The following is a 15,382-nucleotide window of genomic DNA, read 5'->3' on the forward strand; positions in this document are numbered from 1 at the left end:
TGTGGTCTAATGACATCAACACCCTATATCAGGTGTGCATACTTATTAGGCAACTTCCTTTCCTTTGGCAAAATGGGTCAAAAGAAGGACTTGACAGGCTCAGAAAAGTCAAAATAGTGAGATATCTTGCAGAGGGATGCAGCACTCTTAAAATTGCAAAGCTTCTGAAGCGTGATCATCGAACAATCAAGCGTTTCATTCAAAATAGTCAACAGGGTCGCAAGAAGCGTGTGGAAAAACCAAGGTGCAAAATAACTGCCCATGAACTGAGAAAAGTCAAGCGTGGCAGCTGCCAAGATGCCACTTGCACCAGTTTGGCCATATTTCAGAGCTGCAACATCACTGGAGTGCCCAAAAGCACAAGGTGTGCAATACTCAGAGACATGGCCAAGGTAAGAAAGGCTGAAAGACGACCACCACTGAACAAGACACACAAGCTGAAACGTCAAGACTGGGCCAAGAAATATCTCAAGACTGATTTTTCTAAGGTTTTATGGACTGATGAAATGAGAGTGAGTCTTGATGGGCCAGATGGATGGGCCCGTGGCTGGATTGGTAAAGGGCAGAGAGCTCCAGTCCGACTCAGACGCCAGCAAGGTGGAGGTGGAGTACTGGTTTGGGCTGGTATCATCAAAGATGAGCTTGTGGGGCCTTTTCGGGTTGAGGATGGAGTCAAGCTCAACTCCCAGTCCTACTGCCAGTTTCTGGAAGACACCTTCTTCAAGCAGTGGTACAGGAAGAAGTCCTGCATCCTTCAAGAAAAACATGATTTTCATGCAGGACAATGCTCCATCACACGCGTCCAAGTACTCCACAGCGTGGCTGGCAAGAAAGGGTATAAAAGAAGAAAATCTAATGACATGGCCTCCTTGTTCACCTGATCTGAACCCCATTGAGAACCTGTGATCCATCATCAAATGTGAGATTTACAAGGAGGGAAAACAGTCCACCTCTCTGAACAGTGTCTGGGAGGCTGTGGTTGCTGCTGCACGCAATGTTGATGGTGAACAGATCAAAACACTGACAGAATCCATGGATGGCAGGCTTTTGAGTGTCCTTGCAAAGAAAGGTGGCTATATTGGTCACTGATTTGGTTTTGTTTTGTTTTTGAATGTCAGAAATGTATATTTGTGAATGTTGAGATGTTATATTGGTTTCACTGTGTCATGGAACCATGAATCAGACGTACAACAAGAGATAAGTGGAAAATAGAAGGTTTTATTGAAGAGCAAGCCGTAAGCAAAGTCCGAACGGATGGCTAAACCGAAGCAGGGTCTTGCGGAGACAGAGGTCAGGAACCAGAGGGGTAGTCAGACGAAGCCAGGAACAGGAACCAACGGGGTAGTCAGACGAAGCCGGAATCAGGAACCAACGGGGTAGTCAGACGAAGCCGGAATCAGGAACCAACGGGGTAGTCAGACGAAGCCGGAATCAGGAACCAACGGGGTAGTCAGACGAAGCCGGAATCAGGAACCAACGGGGTAGTCAGACGAAGCCGGAATCAGGAACCAACGGGGTAGTCAGACGAGGCCAGGATCAGGAACCAGAAGCAGCAGCAGTCTTGGAAGCATGTGAACACAGGAGGACCAAGCAAGGAACTGAAGCCACAGACCTCCTATATATATGAGCTAGGCATCCAGCTCCTCCCAGTGGGAAGGAGGAGCCGCAGGGTGGGAGGCTACAAGAAAACCCAGAAACCAAGATGGCCGCCAGCACATGTCAAACGAAGGGAACAGCAAGGAGGTAAGACCATGACAGTACCTCCCCCTCAAGGGCCCCTCCTCCGCGGAGTAAGGAACGGTTTCTGAGGGAAGCGTGCGTGGAAGGCTCGGAGCAAGCAGGAGCATGGACATCTGCGGAGGGAACCCAGGAACGCTCCTCTGGACCATAACCACGCCAATGGACCAAAAACTGCACCCGGCCGCGGACCAGGCGTGAGTCCAGGATATTGCTCACCTCATACTCCTCACGATTGCCCACTTGGACCGGACGAGGCCGAGGAATCGAGGAAGTGAAACGATTACACACCAGTGGCTTCAACAGGGAGACATGAAACACGTTGGAGATCCGCATGCCAGGAGGAAGCGCAAGGGCATAGGCTACCGGGTTTACCCTGCGAAGCACTCGGAAGGGACCAACAAAGCGAGGCGCCAGCTTGGGAGTGGGCACTCGAAGGTTGAGGTTGCGGGTGGACAACCATACGCGGTCTCCGACCTGGTAGGAAGGAGCGGGCGCTCGTCTGCGATCAGCCTGGAGTTTCTGGCGCTGCGCAGAGACCTCAAGGGACCTCTGGATCTGTACCCAAGAAGCACGTAGGACGGAAAGGTGATCCTCCACAGCCGGAATATCCTGGGGAGAGAATACCTCCGGTAACACGGCAGGTTGGAACCCATAATTGGCCATGAAGGGAGACGTCCCAGAGGAAGAGTTCACCGCCGTGTTCCTGGCAAACTCAGCCCAAGGCAGGAGGTCAACCCAATTGTCTTGGTGATCGGAGACATAGCAACGAAGGAATTGCTCCAAGGCCTGATTGGATCGTTCTGCGGCCCCATTGGACTGAGGGTGGTAGGCCGAGGAGAAAGAGAGATGAATCCCCAACTGGGAGCAAAAGGCGCGCCAGAACCTGGACACAAACTGACTCCCCCGATCCGACACAATCTCCTTGGGCAAACCGTGCAACCGGAAGACCTCCCTGGCAAAAATCGAGGCCAACTCTTGTGCAGAGGGTAACTTCTTGAGAGGAACACAGTGGCACATTTTGGAAAACCGATCCACAATCATGAGAATGACCGTATGGCCTCGGGATGCAGGGAGGTCCACAATGAAATCCATCCCCAGGTGTGACCATGGACGCTCCCCGGTGGCTATGGGTTGCAAAAGGCCCAACGGAAGGTGCCGAGGGGACTTACTCTGGGCACAAACGGAGCATGCCGCTACATATGCGGCGATGTCGGAACGTAGAGAAGGCCACCAGAACAGACGTGAAACCGCCCAGGACAGCTGATTCTTTCCAGGGTGCCCCGCGGCCTTGGAGTTATGGTAGGTTCGCAACAACCGAGTGCGCAACTCCTCAGGCACAAAACATCTGCCGTTGGGTCTCCCAGAGGGAGCACCAGATTGAGCCGCCAAAATCTGCTCACCCAGAGGAGAAGTCAGGCTGGTGCGAATAGCGGCCAGGATCTGATTCGGGGGTATGACCGTAGTCGGAATCGACTCCTCCCCGGACAGCTCGGAGTACTGCCGTGATAAGGCATCCGCTCTGATGTTCTTGGAGCCGGGTAGGTAGGAGACCACGTAATTAAAACGTGACAAGAACAGAGCCCATCTGGCCTGACGTGGTGTCAATCTCTTGGCCTCAGAGAGGTAGGTCAGATTCTTGTGGTCCGTCAGGATGAGAACCGGAACCACCGAGCCCTCGAGCAAGTGCCTCCATTCTTTAAGGGCCTGCACGATGGCCAATAACTCCCTGTCACCAATCTGATAGTTGCACTCCGCGGAAGACAGTTTCCGGGAGTAAAACCCACAAGGAAGCAGAGGACCCTCTGGTGTTCTACGCTGAGACAGGAGGGCGCCTACTCCCGTCTCAGACGCGTCCACCTCGAGGACAAAAGGCAACCCAGGGTTGGGATGCGACAGAATCGGAGCCGACACAAAGGCGGACTTTAGAGCCTCAAAAGCTCGGATGGCCTCGAGCGGCCAGACCTGAGGATTACTGCCCTTCCTGGTCAGATCCGTGAGAGGCTTGGCTAGCATGGAAAAGTCCCTGATGAACTTCCGATAATAATTGGCGAAGCCCAAAAAGCGCTGCAGGGCACGAAGCCCACTGGGCTGGGGCCACTGTAAGACAGCCGAAACCTTCTCAGGATCCATGGAGAACCCCTCAGCGGAAATGATGTAACCTAAGAAGGTTACCTGGGATCGGTGAAATTCGCATTTCTCAAGCTTACCGAACAGCTTGTTCTCTCGTAAGCGTTGCAACACTCGTCTGACATCCAGAATGTGGGCCTCCATGGATGCAGAATATACCAAGATGTCATCCAAATAGACCACCACACACTGCTGCAACAGGTCACGGAAAACATCGTTGATGAATTCCTGGAAGACTGCGGGCGCATTGCACAACCCAAAGGGCATAACCAAGGATTCATAATGACCGGTCCTGGTGTTAAACGCGGTCTTCCACTCATCGCCCGCCTTGATCCTTACCAGGTTATATGCCGCCCTCAGGTCGAGTTTGGTAAAGACCGTGGCCCCTTTGAGGCGATCGAACAGCTCGGAAATCAAGGGTATCGGGTAAGCGTTCTTGATCGTGATGCGATTGAGACCCCTGTAATCGATGCAAGGCCTCAACTCGCCGCCCTTCTTTTTCACAAAGAAAAATCCAGCCCCTGCCGGGGACGAGGATTTGCGAATGTGTCCGCGTGAAAGCGCCTCCCTCACGTACTCCTCCATGGCCTCATTCTCCGCTACCGACAGTGGATAGACTTTGCCACGAGGAGGAACGGCACCGGATTGTAACTCTATGGCACAATCGTATGGGCGGTGCGGAGGTAGGGCAACCGCGCGCACCTTATCGAATACATCCCGGTACTCTTCGTATTCAGGAGGCAACAGAGAGTCCGAGGAAGTACACAGCAACTTGACAGGCCCATGGATGCAACTAGCCCCACACTGCGGTGACCACGAGAGGATCTCGACCGATCTCCAATCGAAAGTCGGATTATGCTTCTGGAGCCAGGGGTACCCCAAGACCACCGAGTAGTGTGGAGACGAAATAACCTGGAGACAGACCGACTCTCTGTGAACGGCACCAATGGCTATCCCCACTGGAAGGGTCTCATGAGTCACGTGTGGCGGCAGAAGGGGTCTGCCGTCTATCGCCTCAAGAGCCAGTGGGGAACCTCGAGGCTGCAGAGGAATGGAATTGGCGGCAACGAACACTCTATCAATGAACAAACCACCAGCACCAGAGTCCACCAACGCCTGGGTCGTCACCGAGCCCCCGACCCAGGAGAGGACAACCGTGATCAGTGGTTTGTCAACACGGGAAACCGGGGACGAGGAGACTCCACCCAAGATCTGCCCCCGACAGGACCTCAGGTGCGAGCGTTCTCCCGGACGGTTCGGACATGCCAACCGAAAATGCCCACCGAGACCACAGTACATGCATCGGCCCTCGCGTCTCCGGAGTACCCTCTCCCCCTCAGACAGGCGAGCAAACCCCCGCTGCATGGGTTCACCCCCAGACAAGTCATCCCCAGGAGGCGTGGGAGGAGAGGGAGGCACGGGTGGGACAGCAAACGTAGGCGCCAATCTGTTAGGAGACCTCCGCAGGCTCTCCTTAAAGGAAGGTCTCTCCCTGAGTCTGGTGTCAATCAAAATCAGGAAAGAAATAAGAGACTCGAGCTCCACTGGTAGGTCCTTAGCTGCAACCTCATCCTTCAAGGCATCCGAGAGACCATGAGAGAAAGCAGCGACCAGAGCCTCATTATTCCAGCCCACCTCTGCTGCCAGGGTACGAAACTCAATGGCGTATTCAGCTACGGATCGTGAACCCTGTCTGATGGACATAAGGAGCTTCGCAGCAGAGGCAGCACGAGCCGGCACATCGAATACCTTCCGAAGAGAAGCAACAAAACCGGAAAACTCGGCAACCACCGGATTGTTGTTCTCCCATAAAGGGCTGGCCCAGGCCAAGGCCTTGTCCGAGAGCAGCGAGATCAAGAAGCCCACCCTTGATCTCTCAGTAGGAAAGGCATGTGGCAGCAACTCGAAGTAAATGCCCACCTGGTTAAGGAAACCTCGGCACTGAGTTGGCTCTCCCCCAAAGCGCTGTGGAAGGGGGGCAGAACCGGTCATACCCTGAAACACCACAGGCGCAGCAACAGGTGTCAGGGTAGACTCTGGCGCAACAACCGGAGCGGCAGTAGGAGCGGGCCCAGGAGCGACAACCGACCCATCGGCAACGGAAGCTAAATGAGCCGTGCGTTCAAGCAGGGTTTGCAACGCCACAGCGAACCGACCCAACAGGTGATCCTGCTGATCAAGTCTGGCAACCAGCGTAGGTAGCGAGGGTGGCCCTGTACCGTCAGAATTCATGGCTTGGTCCTAATGTCATGGAACCATGAACCAGACGTACAACAAGAGATAAGTGGAAAATAGAAGGTTTTATTGAAGAGCAAGCCGTAAGCAAAGTCCGAACGGATGGCTAAACCGAAGCAGGGTCTTGCGGAGACAGAGGTCAGGAACCAGAGGGGTAGTCAGACGAAGCCAGGAACAGGAACCAACGGGGTAGTCAGACGAAGCCGGAATCAGGAACCAACGGGGTAGTCAGACGAAGCCGGAATCAGGAACCAACGGGGTAGTCAGACGAAGCCGGAATCAGGAACCAACGGGGTAGTCAGACGAAGCCGGAATCAGGAACCAACGGGGTAGTCAGACGAAGCCGGAATCAGGAACCAACGGGGTAGTCAGACGAGGCCAGGATCAGGAACCAGAAGCAGCAGCAGTCTTGGAAGCATGTGAACACAGGAGGACCAAGCAAGGAACTGAAGCCACAGACCTCCTATATATATGAGCTGGGCATCCAGCTCCTCCCAGTGGGAAGGAGGAGCCGCAGGGTGGGAGGCTACAAGAAAACCCAGAAACCAAGATGGCCGCCAGCACATGTCAAACGAAGGGAACAGCAAGGAGGTAAGACCATGACACACTGGTAAAAATAAATAATTTAAATGGGTATATATTTGTTTTTTGTAAAGTTGCCTAATAATTATGCACAGTAATAGTCACCTGCACACACAGATATCCCCCTAAAATAGCTAAAACTAAAAACAAACTAAAAACTACTTCCAAAAATATTCAGCTTTGATATTAATGAGTTTTTTGGGTTCATTGAGAACATGGTTGTTGTTCAATAATAAAATTAATCCTCAAAAATACAAATTGTCATCGTTGGCGGCGTGATGACGTGAGCGACGCGTCTCGCTCTCCCTCCTCGCTAGCCTCCTCCCTCCACGCTCCTGTATTGAAACAGCTGATGCCCTGAATGCGGTGACGCCGTGACTCGGTGCGGCTTACCTTCCTCTCTGTTGGCTTGGTTGTCGGTCGTTCCGTTCGTTCCTGGCTGGGGCTGCTGTCGGTGTCTGCTTTTCCCGGTCTGTGGTTCTGGCTGGCCCTGGGGATCTGGGGATCTCCTGGTCTTCTCCTCCGGCGGTCTCTGGTTCTCTGCCCTGGTGTGCGGCGCCTGCCGGCGTTTGCCTTGAGTCAGCTGTTCCTCGGCATGCTCGTTGCCTGTCCTCTGCTGGTGACTTTTAGGACTTCATCCTTTCATCCTTCCCTGCTGCTTCCTCTTTGCTGGTCCGGGTTTTTACTCTGTGGCTAGAGGTAGGCCCCTTGATTCGTGGATTTCCTGGCCCATATACTATCCGGGCGACCAGTAACCTACCACCTGGGTGACAAGCAAAGATTCCACGTCTCCTCTTTTTCGGCCGCCCAGGATTTTCTATCTGGTTCATGGCGTATACTGGGACTGCGAGCGCATCGGACACGTGAGAATATTGCTACCTGTTATTTGTGACTTTATTTTTGCTTTGTTAAGCCCCCTGCTGAACTGGAGTAGAATTTTTCTGGTCCTGCCCCTGTTTCCTCCCGCGTAGCTGGAGAGGAGGGGATAGAGGGTTGATAAAGAAAGGGAAGGGGAAAAAAAGGGGAAGAAAGAGGATAAGAGGAGGAAAGAAAGTAGAAAAGAGAGGAGGGGAAAAAAAAAAAAAGAGGAGGAAAGGGAAGGGGGGAAAAAAAGAAAAAAAAAAAAAAAGGGAAGAAAATGGCCCCAAAACGACGGTCGGTGGATTCCTCTGCAGTAAAGATGGTGTCTAAGACTCCCGAGAATAAAATTGATAAGTTTTTGAAATCACCCTTCCCAAATGAAAATAATACAGCTAAAACAAAATTGTCTGCTAATTTGAAGAAACCTGCGAAAATTCCCCAAACTGATGAATTATCTGATGATGAATCAGTAGAGGCAGGTCAGGAGGCAGGTGAGGAAAGTCTCTCTGCACAAATGCGAACTGAATATGACTAGGGATGAGCGAACTCGAACTGTATAGTTCGGGTTCGTACCGAATTTTGGGGTGTCCGTGACACGGACCCGAACCCGGACATTTTCGTAAAAGTCCGGGTTCGGGTTCGGTGTTCGTCGCTTTCTTCGCGCTTTTGTGACGCTTTCTTGGCGCTTTTTGAAAGGCTGCAAAGCAGCCAATCAACAAGCGTCATACTACTTGCCCCAAGAGGCCATCACAGCCATGCCTACTATTGGCATGGCTGTGATTGGCCAGAGCACCATGTGACCCAGCCTCTATTTAAGCTGGAGTCACATAGCGCCGCCCGTCACTCTGCTCTGATTAGCGTAGGGAGAGGTTGCGGCTGCGACAGTAGGGCGAGATTAGGCAGATTAACTCCTCCAAAGGACTTGATTAACTGATCGATCTGCAGCTGTGGATCATTGAGCTGCTGATCCTCAATTGCTCACTGTTTTTAGGCTGCCCAGACCGTTTGTCAGTCACATTTTTCTGGGGTGATCGGCGGCCATTTTGTGTCTTGTGGTGCGCCAGCACAAGCTGCGACCAAGTGCATTTAACCCTCAATGGTGTGGTTGTTTTTTGGCTAAAGCCTACATCAGGGTGAAGCTGTCACACCAAGTGCATTTAACCAGCAATAGTCTGTTCATTTTTTGGCCATATACAAAATCAGGGGCAAGCTGCGCCTGTCACCAAGTGCATTTAACCCTCAATGGTGTGGTTGTTTTTTGGCTAAAGCCTACATCAGGGTGAAGCTGTCACACCAAGTGCATTTAACCAGCAATAGTCTGTTCATTTTTTGGCCATATACTAAATCAGGGGCAAGCTGCGCCTGTCACCAAGTGCATTTAACCCTCAATGGTGTGGTTGTTTTTTGGCTAAAGCCTACATCAGGGTGAAGCTGTCACACCAAGTGCATTTAACCAGCAATAGTCTGTTTATTTTTTGGCCATATCCCAGTCTAATTCTGTCACTAAATCCATACCGGTCACCCAGCGCCTAAATACTAGGCCTCAAATTTATATCCCGCTAAATCTGTCCCTAGTGCTGTAGCTGGGCGAGTTATTTAGTGTCCGTTCAAGCACATTTCTTGTTCTGGGTTGAAATACAATTCCCAATTTAGCAATTTCATAATTTAGTGGTTTCTGCTATATCAGAGCTATTTGAAATCTATCCCTAAAAGGGTATATAATATTCAAGGTGCACATTGGGTCATTCAGAATAACTTCACACACACCCGCTACTGTGTATTTCCAAGTCTAATTCTGTCACTAAACCCATACCTGTCACCCAGCGCCTAAATACTAGGCCTCAAATTTATATCCGCTAAATCTGTCCCTAGTGCTGTAGCTGGGCGAGTTATTTAGTGTCCGTTCAAGCACATTTCTTGTTCTGGGTTGAAATACAATTCCCAATTTAGCAATTTCATAATTTAGTGGTTTCTGCTATATCAGAGCTATTTGAAATCTATCCCTAAAAGGGTATATAATATTCAAGGTGCACATTGGGTCATTCAGAATAACTTCACACACACCCGCTACTGTGTATTTCCAAGTCTAATTCTGGCACTAAACCCATACCTGTCACCCAGCGCCTAAATACTAGGCCTCAAATTTATATCCCGCTAAATCTGTCCTTAGTGCTGTAGCTGGGCGAGTTATTTAGTGTCCGTTCAAGCACATTTCTTGTTCTGGGTTGAAATACAATTCCCAATTTAGCAATTTCATAATTTAGTGGTTTCTGCTATATCAGAGCTATTTGAAATCTATCCCTAAAAGGGTATATAATATTCAAGGTGCACATTGGGTCATTCAGAATAACTTCACACACACCCGCTACTGTGTATTTCCAAGTCTAATTCTGGCACTAAACCCATACCTGTCACCCAGCGCCTAAATACTAGGCCTCAAATTTATATCCCGCTAAATCTGTCCTTAGTGCTGTAGCTGGGCGAGTTATTTAGTGTCCGTTCAAGCACATTTCTTGTTCTGGGTTGAAATACAATTCCCAATTTAGCAATTTCATAATTTAGTGGTTTCTGCTATATCAGAGCTATTTGAAATCTATCCCTAAAAGGGTATATAATATTCAAGGTGCACATTGGGTCATTCAGAATAACTTCACACACACCCGCTACTGTGTATTTCCAAGTCTAATTCTGGCACTAAACCCATACCTGTCACCCAGCGCCTAAATACTAGGCCTCAAATTTATATCCCGCTAAATCTGTCCTTAGTGCTGTAGCTGGGCGAGTTATTTAGTGTCCGTTCAAGCACATTTCTTGTTCTGGGTTGAAATACAATTCCCAATTTAGCAATTTCATAATTTAGTGGTTTCTGCTATATCAGAGCTATTTGAAATCTATCCCTAAAAGGGTATATAATATTCAAGGTGCACATTGGGTCATTCAGAATAACTTCACACACACCCGCTACTGTGTATTTCCAAGTCTAATTCTGGCACTAAACCCATACCTGTCACCCAGCGCCTAAATACTAGGCCTCAAATTTATATCCCGCTAAATCTGTCCCTAGTGCTGTAGCTGGGCGAGTTATTTAGTGTCCGTTCAAGCACATTTCTTGTTCTGGGTTGAAATACAATTCCCAATTTAGCAATTTCATAATTTAGTGGTTTCTGCTATATCAGAGCTATTTGAAATCTATCCCTAAAAGGGTATATAATATTCAAGGTGCACATAGGGTCATTCAGAATAACTTCACACACCCGCTACTGTGTATTTCCAAGTCTAATTCTGTCACTAAACCCATACCTGTCACCCAGCGCCTAAATACTAGGCCTCAAATTTATATCCCGCTAAATCTCTCGTTACCGCTGTCCTGTTGTGGCTGGGAAAGTTATTTAGTGTCCGTCAAAGCACATTTTTTGTTCTGGGTTGAAATACAATTCCCAATTTAGCAATTTCATAATTTAGTCGTTTCTGCTATATCAGAGCTATTTGAAATCTATCCCTAAAAGGGTAGATCATATTGAAGGTGCACATAGGGTCATTCAGAATAACTTCACACACACGCTTCTGTGCATTTCCAAGTCTAATTCTGTCACTAAATCCATACCGGTCACCCAGCGCCTAAATACTAGGCCTCAAATTTATATCCCGCTGAATTTGAATACAATACATTGGGCCAAATAATATATTTGTTGTTGTGGTGAACCATAACAATGAGAAAAACATCTAGTAAGGGACGCGGACGTGGACATGGTCGTGGTGGTGTTAGTGGACCCTCTGGTGCTGGGAGAGGACGTGGCCGTTCTGCCACATCCACACGTCCTAGTGTACCAACTACCTCAGGTCCCAGTAGCCGCCAGAATTTACAGCGATATATGGTGGGGCCCAATGCCGTTCTAAGGATGGTAAGGCCTGAGCAGGTACAGGCATTAGTCAATTGGGTGGCCGACAGTGGATCCAGCACGTTCACATTATCTCCCACCCAGTCTTCTGCAGAAAGCGCACAGATGGCGCCTGAAAACCAACCCCATCAGTCTGTCACATCACCCCCATGCATACCAGGGAAACTGTCTCAGCCTCAAGTTATGCAGCAGTCTCTTATGCTGTTTGAAGACTCCGCTGGCAGGGTTTCCCAAGGGCATCCACCTAGCCCTTCCCCAGCGGTGAAAGACATAGAATGCACTGACGCACAACCACTTATGTTTCCTGATGATGAGGACATGGGAATACCACCTCAGCATGTCTCTGATGATGACGAAACACAGGTGCCAACTGCTGCGTCTTTCTGCAGTGTGCAGACTGAACAGGAGGTCAGGGATCAAGACTGGGTGGAAGACGATGCAGGGGACGATGAGGTCCTAGACCCCACATGGAATGAAGGTCGTGCCACTGACTTTCACAGTTCGGAGGAAGAGGCAGTGGTGAGACCGAGCCAACAGCGTAGCAAAAGAGGGAGCAGTGGGCAAAAGCAGAACACCCGCCGCCAAGAGACTCCGCCTGCTACTGACCGCCGCCATCTGGGACCGAGCACCCCAAAGGCAGCTTCAAGGAGTTCCCTGGCATGGCACTTCTTCAAACAATGTGCTGACGACAAGACCCGAGTGGTTTGCACGCTGTGCCATCAGAGCCTGAAGCGAGGCATTAACGTTCTGAACCTGAGCACAACCTGCATGACCAGGCACCTGCATGCAAAGCATGAACTGCAGTGGAGTAAACACCTTAAAACCAAGGAAGTCACTCAGGCTCCCCCTGCTACCTCTTCTGCTGCTGCCGCCTCGGCCTATTCTGCTGCTGCCGCCTCGGCCTCTTCCTCCGCCTCTGGAGGAACGTTGGCACCTGCCGCCCAGCAAACAGGGGATGTACCACCAACACCACCACCACCACCTCCGTCACCAAGCGTCTCAACCATGTCACACGCCAGCGTTCAGCTCTCCATCTCACAAACATTTGATAGAAAGCGTAAATTCCCACCTAGCCACCCTCGATCCCTGGCCCTGAATGCCAGCATTTCTAAACTACTGGCCTATGAAATGCTGTCATTTAGGCTGGTGGACACAGACAGCTTCAAACAGCTCATGTCGCTTGCTGTCCCACAGTATGTTGTTCCCAGCCGGCACTACTTCTCCAAGAGAGCCGTGCCTTCCCTGCACAACCAAGTATCCGATAAAATCAAGTGTGCACTGCGCAACGCCATCTGTGGCAAGGTCCACCTAACCACAGATACGTGGACCAGTAAGCACGGCCAGGGACGCTATATCTCCCTAACTGCACACTGGGTAAATGTAGTGGCAGCTGGGCCCCAGGCGGAGAGCTGTTTGGCGCACGTCCTTCCGCCGCCAAGGATCGCAGGGCAACATTCTTTGCCTCCTGTTGCCACCTCCTCCTTCTCGGCTTCCTCCTCCTCTTCTTCCACCTGCTCATCCAGTCAGCCACACACCTTCACCACCAACTTCAGCACAGCCCGGGGTAAACGTCAGCAGGCCATTCTGAAACTCATATGTTTGGGGGACAGGCCCCACACCGCACAGGAGTTGTGGCGGGGTATAGAACAACAGACCGACGAGTGGTTGCTGCCGGTGAGCCTCAAGCCCGGCCTGGTGGTGTGTGATAATGGGCGAAATCTCGTTGCAGCTCTGGGACTAGCCAATTTGACGCACATCCCTTGCTTGGCGCATGTGCTGAATTTGGTGGTGCAGAAGTTCATTCACAACTACCCCGACATGTCAGAGCTGCTGCATAAAGTGCGGGCCGTCTGTTCGCGCTTCCGGCGTTCACATCCTGCTGCTGCTCGCCTGTCTGCGCTACAGCGTAACTTCGGCCTTCCCGCTCACCGCCTCATATGCGACGTGCCCACCAGGTGGAACTCCACCTTGCACATGCTGGACAGACTGTGCGAGCAGCAGCAGGCCATAGTGGAGTTTCAGCTGCAGCACGCACGGGTCAGTCGCACTACAGAACAGCACCACTTCACCACCAATGACTGGGCCTCCATGCGAGACCTGTGTGCCCTGTTGCGCTGTTTCGAGTACTCCACCAACATGGCCAGTGGCGATGACACCGTTATCAGCGTTACAATACCACTTCTATGTCTCCTTGAGAAAACACTTAGGGCGATGATGGAAGAGGAGGTGGCCCAGGAGGAGGAGGAGGAGGAGGAAGAGGGGTCATTTTTAGCACTTTCAGGCCAGTCTCTTCGAAGTGACTCAGAGGGAGGTTTTTGGCAACAGCAGAGGCCAGGTACAAATGTGGCCAGCCAGGGCCCACTACTGGAGGACGAGGAGGACGAGGATGAGGAGGAGGTGGAGGAGGATGAGGATGAAGCATGGTCACAGCGGGGTGGCACCCAACGCAGCTCGGGTCCATCACTGGTGCGTGGCTGGGGGGAAAGGCAGGACGATGACGATACGCCTCCCACAGAGGACAGCTTGTCCTTACCCCTGGGCAGCCTGGCACACATGAGCGACTACATGCTGCAGTGCCTGCGCAACGACAGCAGAGTTGCCCACATTTTAACCTGTGCGGACTACTGGGTTGCCACCCTGCTGGATCCACGCTACAAAGACAATGTGCCCACCTTACTTCCTGCACTGGAGCGTGATAGGAAGATGCGCGAGTACAAGCGCACGTTGGTAGACGCGCTACTGAGAGCATTCCCAAATGTCACAGGGGAACAAGTGGAAGCCCAAGGCCAAGGCAGAGGAGGAGCAAGAGGTCGCCAAGGCAGCTGTGTCACGGCCAGCTCCTCTGAGGGCAGGGTTAGCATGGCAGAGATGTGGAAAACTTTTGTCAACACGCCACAGCTAACTGCACCACCACCTGATACGCAACGTGTTAGCAGGAGGCAACATTTCACTAACATGGTGGAACAGTACGTGTGCACACCCCTCCACGTACTGACTGATGGTTCGGCCCCATTCAACTTCTGGGTCTCTAAATTGTCCACGTGGCCAGAGCTAGCCTTTTATGCCTTGGAGGTGCTGGCCTGCCCGGCAGCCAGCGTTTTGTCTGAACGTGTATTCAGCACGGCAGGGGGCGTCATTACAGACAAACGCAGCCGCCTGTCTACAGCCAATGTGGACAAGCTGACGTTCATAAAAATGAACCAGGCATGGATCCCACAGGACCTGTCCGTCCCTTGTCCAGATTAGACATTAACTACCTCCCCATAACCATATATTATTGGACTCCAGGGCACTTCCTCATTCAATCCTATTTTTATTTTCATTTTACCATTATATTGCGAGGCTACCCAAAGTTGAATGAACCTCTCCTCTGCCTGTGTGCTAGGCCTAAATATATGCCAATGGACTGTTGCAGTGGTGGCTGACATGAAGCCTGATTCTCTGCTATGACATGCAGACTAATTCTCTGCTGACATGAAGCCAGATTGTCTGTTACGGGACCTCTCTCCTCTGCCTGGGTGCTGGGCCTAAATTTATGACAATGGACTGTTGCAGTGGTGGCTGACGTGAAGCCTGATTCTCTGCTATGACATGCAGACTGATTCTCTGCTGACATGAAGCCAGATTGTCTGTTACGGGACCTCTCTCCTCTGCCTGTGTGCTAGGCCTAAATATATGCCAATGGACTGTTGCAGTGGTGGCTGACGTGAAGCCTGATTCTCTGCTATGACATGCAGACTGATTCTCTGCTGACATGAAGCCAGATTGTCTGTTACGGGACCTCTCTCCTCTGCCTGGGTGCTGGGCCTAAATATATGCCAATGGACTGTTGCAGTGGTGGCTGACGTGAAGCCTCATTCTCTGCTATGACATGCAGACTGATTCTCTGCTGACATGAAGCCAGATTGTCTGTTACGGGACCTCTCTCCTCTGCCTGT

Source organism: Bufo gargarizans, chromosome 1 (assembly GCF_014858855.1).
Source record: "Bufo gargarizans isolate SCDJY-AF-19 chromosome 1, ASM1485885v1, whole genome shotgun sequence".
In the NCBI taxonomy this organism is placed as follows: domain Eukaryota; kingdom Metazoa; phylum Chordata; class Amphibia; order Anura; family Bufonidae; genus Bufo; species Bufo gargarizans.